The 6,167-nt window shown below is 36.6% G+C and overlaps 1 pseudogene; it reads left to right on the top strand.

The window, feature by feature from the left end:
* Window positions 1-600: 600 nt before the first annotated feature.
* Window positions 601-989, top strand: LOC140611371 (prefoldin subunit 1 pseudogene; annotated as a pseudogene).
* The last annotated feature ends 5,178 nt before the right edge of the window (window positions 990-6,167 follow it).

Genomic DNA, 6,167 nt, shown 5'->3' with positions numbered 1-6,167 from the left:
CTCTCTCTGTGACTATCATGAATAAATAAAATCTTTAAAAAAAAGAAAATATGGATTTGAGTGATGTACTGGAATGCACTTAATGGATACTCAGAACATTCCATCCCAAAACACCAGTATACACATTCTTTTCAAATGCACACAAAACATTATACAGAAGATATCACATGGTAGGTCACAAAACAAGTCTCAAAAAATACAAAAGACTGAAATCATATGATACATCCTTTTCAACCACAAGGTATAGAACTAGAAATAATCCACAGGAAAAAAACTCTGGAAAGAATACAAATACATGGAGGTTAAATAACAAAAAAAATACTAAACAATGAATGGGTCAACCAGGAAATCAAAGAGGAAGTTTAAAAATACATGGAGACAAATGAAAATGAAAACACAATGGTCCAAAATCTTTAGCATGCAGCAAAAGCTTTTTTAAGAGGGAAGATCATATCAATACAGGTGTACCCCAAGAATCATGAGAAATCTCAAACTAACCTTCCACCTAAAGGATCCACAAAAAGAACAAAGCCCAAAGCCAGTGTAAGGAAGGAAATTATTAGAAACTTAATTGAGACTAAAAAATAATAGAACAGTGAACCAAGATGGCGGCTCCCGTGGATCTGGAGTTGAAGAAGGCCTTCACAGAACTTCAAGCCAAAGTTATTGACACTCAACAGAAGGTGAAGCTTGCAGACATACAGATTGAACAGCTAAACAGAACAAAAAAGCATGCACATCTTACAGATACAGAGATTATGACTTTGGTAGATGAGACTAATATGTATGAAGGTGTAGGAAGAATGTTTATTCTTCAGTCCAAGGAGGTAATTCACAGTCAGCTGTTAGAGAAACAGAAAATAGCAGAAGAAAAAAGTAAAGAACTATAACAGAAAAAATCCTACCTGGAGCGGAGTGTGAAGGAAGCTGAGGACAACATCCGGGAGATGCTGATGGCATGAAGGGCACAGTAGGAAATCTCCAGCCAAAGCTTCCTGCCCCCTCCCATTCCTGGCAAGGGCAGGTGGGGGGCCCATGTGGAGAAACTTTTCTTCTGCCCGGGTGGACTTTTTATTTGGATGATCTCATAACCCTGTGTTTTCTACTTCACCATGATACCCTTTCAGACCCCAGTTCTGTATTTTTTATCCTGGCTCTGTCTGCCACCCCTGTCCAGAACACTTTTCTCCCTGGGGGTGAGTCACAAACTCCCAGGAGAGGGAGATGGGAGCCATACAGATAGGGGAGCTCTGCCCAAGCCTATGAATTAGTTATGCTCCTTAGACCAATAAAAGACATGTTCCCCCAGCCACTCTACGAAGTCTGCCTTTCTTGAGCTGAAGGATGAGAACCAAGAGCCAGAGAGGTAGAGGCTTTCAACCTCAACTCCTCCCTGACCTCTTTATTTAAGCCTTTGCTGCTGCTTTTGTCCCTTTCTGTTCCTTTGAGTAAAATCCCTCACCTCTGAGCCTCCATGCAAATAAGAAGGAAGACCAGGGCGGATAGCTGAATTTAAGTAACCTTGGTGGCATGTTGCAAATGTTCAAGAAAATGCAGTAATAAAGCAGCAGCACATCCAAAAATAATAATAATAATAGAACAGATTAGTGAAACCAGTGTTCTTTGACAAGATCAACCAAACAATATACCTTTAGCCACACTCAAAAGAGAGAAGACTCAAAATCATAAATGAAGAGAAATAGCAACCAACACCACAGAAATACAAAGGATTATAAGCAAATATTATAAAAAGTTATGTGCCAACAAATTGGACAACTTAGAAGAAATAGATATTCCTAGAAGAAATAGAAATTCCTAGAAACATATAACCTCCCAAGACTGAATCAGGAAGAAATAGAGTTTTTGAACAATTACTGACAATGAGATTAAATCAATTAAAAAAAAAAAAGTCCAGAACCAGATGCCTTCACAGGTGAATTATCCCAAACATTTAGAGTTAATACCTATTCATCTCTAACTATTCCCAAAAAGAGGAAGGAAAATTTCCAAATTCATTCTACAAGGCCAGCATTACCCTGTTACCAAAACTAGATAGACAAACACTACCAAAGAAAAATACCCACAGGTCAGTATCTGATAAACATAGATGCAAAAATCCTCAATAAAATATTAACAAATTATACCCAACAACATACATTAAAAAAAATCATTCACCACAATCAAATGGGATTTATTCCATGGATACAAGGGTAGTTTAATATTTTAGCAATGTGATACATCACATAAACAAGAGAAAAGGTAAAAAACATATGATCATTACAATAGATGCAGAAAAAGTATTTGACAAAGTATGACATCCATTCGTGATAAAAAAAAAAAAACCTTCAACAAAGTCGGTTAAGAGAACATACCTCAATGTAATAAAAGTCATAAATGAAAAACCCACAACTAACATCATACTCAGTGATGAAAGACTAAGAGTTTTTCCTCTAAGACCGGGAACAAGGATATCCATTCTCACTACGTTTATTCAACATATTACATGATGTCCTAGCCCCGACAATCAGACAAGAAATAAAGGTCATCCAAATTAGGACAAAAGACATAAAATAAAACTGTCACTATTTGCAAATGACATAATCCTATGTATAGAAAACCCACCAAAAAACTTAGAACTGATAAGTGAATTCAGTAATGTTGCAGGTGCAAAAAATATACAGAAATCTGTTGCCTTATTATGCATTAATAGTGAACAGAAGAAAACAATCCCCTTTACATTTACACCAAAAAAAAAAAAAAAAAACCTAGTAATAAACTTAACTAAACTGGTCAAAGATCTGTACTCTGAAAACTATAAAACATTGATGAAAGAAATTTAAGACACACAAATGAAAAGATATTCCATGCTTATGGATTGAAAGAACCAATATTGTTAAAATGCCATACCACCCAAAGCAATCTACAGATTTAATGTAATCTCTATCAAAATACTAATTTTTAACAGGTTTAGAATAATCCTGAATTTTTATGGAGCCACAAAAGACCCCAAATACCTAAACAATTTTTTTAAAGATTTTTTTATTTATTTATGGGCTGAAGGCAGTACTAAATCACTGAGTCACCCGGGCTGCCCTAGCTAAAACAATTTTGAAGACCAAGAACAAAGCTAGAGGCATCATAATCCCAGATTTCAAGATATACTACAAAGCTGTGGTAATCAAAATAGTATGGTACTGGCAAAAAATAGACATAGATCATTGGAATAGAGTCCAGAAAATCAACCCATGCTTTTATGATCAATTTACAACAAAGGAGGCAAGAATATACAATGGGAAAAAGAATCTCTTGAATAAACGGTATTGGCAAAACTGGACAGCAACATGCAAAAGGATGAAACTGCATCACTTTCTTATACCATATACAAAAATAAACTCAAAAGGATTAAAGACCTAAATGTGAGGGACGCCTGGGTGGCTCAGTGGATGACTGTCTGCCTTTGGCTCAGGGTGTGATCCTGGAGTCCTGGGATCGAGTCCCACATTGGGACTCCTGCATGGAGCCTGCTTCTCCCTCTGCCTATGTTTCTGCCTCTCTCTGTGTGTCTCTCATGAATAAATAAATAAAATTTTTAAATAAAAAAAGACCTAAATATGAAACCTGAAACCATTAAATTCCTTGAAGAAAACACAGGCAGTAATGATTCCTCAACATTAACCGTAGAAACATTTTTCTAAATACAAGTCCTCTGGCAAGGGAAACAAAAACACTAAACTATTGGTACAGGGCCCCTGGGTGGCTCAGTCCAATTAAATGTCAGCCTTCTGCTCAGGTCATGATCTCGGGGTCCTGGGCTCAAACCCCGAATGGGGCTCCCTGCTCTGCTAGGAGTCTGCTTGTCCCACTCCCTCTGCCCCTCACACCTGCTCATGTGTGCTTGCTCTCTCTGCTCTCTCTCTCTTTCAAATAAATCAATCTTAAAAAATAAACTACTGGTACTACAACAAAATAAAAGGCTTTTGCACAGTAAAGGAAACAATCAACAAAAAGATAACTTACTAAATGGGAGAAGATATTTGCAAATAATGTATCCAGTAAGGGATTAATATCTAAAATATATAAAACTTAATAAAACACCAAAAAAGGATATTCCAAATGAAAAAAATGGGCAGAGGACATGAATAGACATTTTTCCTAAGACAGATATCCAACAGACACACGAAAAGATGCTCAACGTTACTTATCATTAGGGAAATGCAATTCAAAACCACAATGAGCTATTCCCTCATATCTGTCAGGATGGTTAAAATCAGAAACACAGAAATAATAAGTATTGGTAAGCATGTGGAGAAAAAGGAATCCTCTTGCACTGTTGGTGGGAACATAAACTGGTGCAGCCATTGTGGAAAACAATATGGAGGTTCCTCAAAAAATTTAAATTAGGATTACCATATGATCCAGTAATTCCACTACTGGGCATTTACCCAAAGAAAATGAAAACACTACTTCAAAAAGACATCTGCACCTCTGTTGATTGCAGCCTTTTTACAATAGAATAATATGGACACAACCAAGTGTCACACATGAAGGTATAAATATAATGTGGTACATATATACTATGGAATTTCACTTAGCCATAAAAAATAATGAAATCTTGGGATGCCTGGGTGGCTCAGTGGTTGAGTGTCTGCCTTTGGCTCAGGGGGTGATCCTGGAGTCCTGGGATTGAGTCCCACATTGGGCTTCTGCATGGAGCCTGCTTCTCCCTCTGCCTGTGTCTCTGCCTCTCTCTCTCTCTCTCTCTCTCTCTCTCTCTCTCTCTGAGCGTCTCTCATGAATAAATAAATAAAATCTTAAAAATGATGAAATCTTGCCATTTGCAAAACATAGATCTAGAGAATATAATGCTAAGTGAAGTAAGAGGAAAAATACTATGATTTCACCCTTATGTGGAATTTAAGAAACAAAAAAAAAGAAAAGACAAACCAAAAAACAAATTCTTAACTATAGAGAACAAACAGATGGTTACCAGAGGGGAAGGGGAAGGGTGAAAAAAGGGAAGGAGAGTAAGTGTACATTTATTTTGATGAGCACTAAATGTATATACTGTTGAATCATTCTATTGTACACCCGAGACTAATAGAATACTGTGTTAATTATACTTTAAAATTTTAATTAGCTAAAAATATATTAACAAAAATAAAGACCTCTATGAATGAAAGGACATCCCATGTTTATATATATTGGAATAATTAATATTGCTAAATTGGCAACACTCCCCAGACTGATCTGCAGATTCAATGTGGCTTTTATCAAAATCCAACCTGGATTCATTGCAGAAATTGACAAGCTTAGCCTAAAATTCATACGAAAATTCAAGAGATCCAAAATAGCCAAAACCATCTTGGAAAAGAGAAAAAGTTAGAAAACTCACACTTAATCGATTCAAATGTTACTACAAAGCTACAATAATCTACAGCATGGTAATGGTATAAGGATGGAAATATAAACCACTGAGGGGCACCTGGGTGGCTCAGTCAGTTAAGCATCTGCTCAGGTCATGATCTCAGGGTCTTGGGATTGAGCCCCTCATCCAGCTGTCCACTCAGTGGGGAGCCTGCTTCTCCTTCTCCATCTCTCTGCTTGTGCAGGCTCACTCTCTCTCGGTCACTCTCTCAAATAAATAATAAATACAATCTTTATTTTTTTAATATTTTATTTATTTATTCATGAGACACAGAGAGACAGAGAGGCACAGACACAGGCAGAGGGAGAAGAAGGCTCCATGCAGGGAGCCCAACATGGAACTCGATCCTCAGTCTCCAGGATCACACCCTGGGTGGAAGGCAGGCACTAAACCACTGAGCCACCCAGGAATCCCCAATAAATACAATCTTTAATAAAAAAATATAAACCACTGCAATAGAATCGAGAATCCAGAAAATTGATGTTATTTATTAAAATCAAACTTTTATACCACAAATGAAACTACCAATAAAGTGAAAAGGCAACATAAAATGAAAGAAAATATTTGCAAATATTGCAAATTGCAATCTGATAAGGCATCTGTATCCTGAAATTATAAAGAACATTCACAACTCAAAAGAAAAAAATGACAATCCAATTCTTAAATGAACAAAGAATTTTTTTAAAGATTTGTTTTAGAGAGATAGAACATGTATAAGTGGGGAAAGGGGCAGAAGGAGAGG

The sequence above is a fragment of the Canis lupus genome, chromosome 19 (assembly GCF_048164855.1).
Source record: "Canis lupus baileyi chromosome 19, mCanLup2.hap1, whole genome shotgun sequence".
NCBI classification, from domain to species: Eukaryota; Metazoa; Chordata; class Mammalia; order Carnivora; family Canidae; genus Canis; species Canis lupus.
Note: the sequence above shows the minus strand (reverse complement) of the source record. Positions and strands in the feature narration are given on the sequence as shown.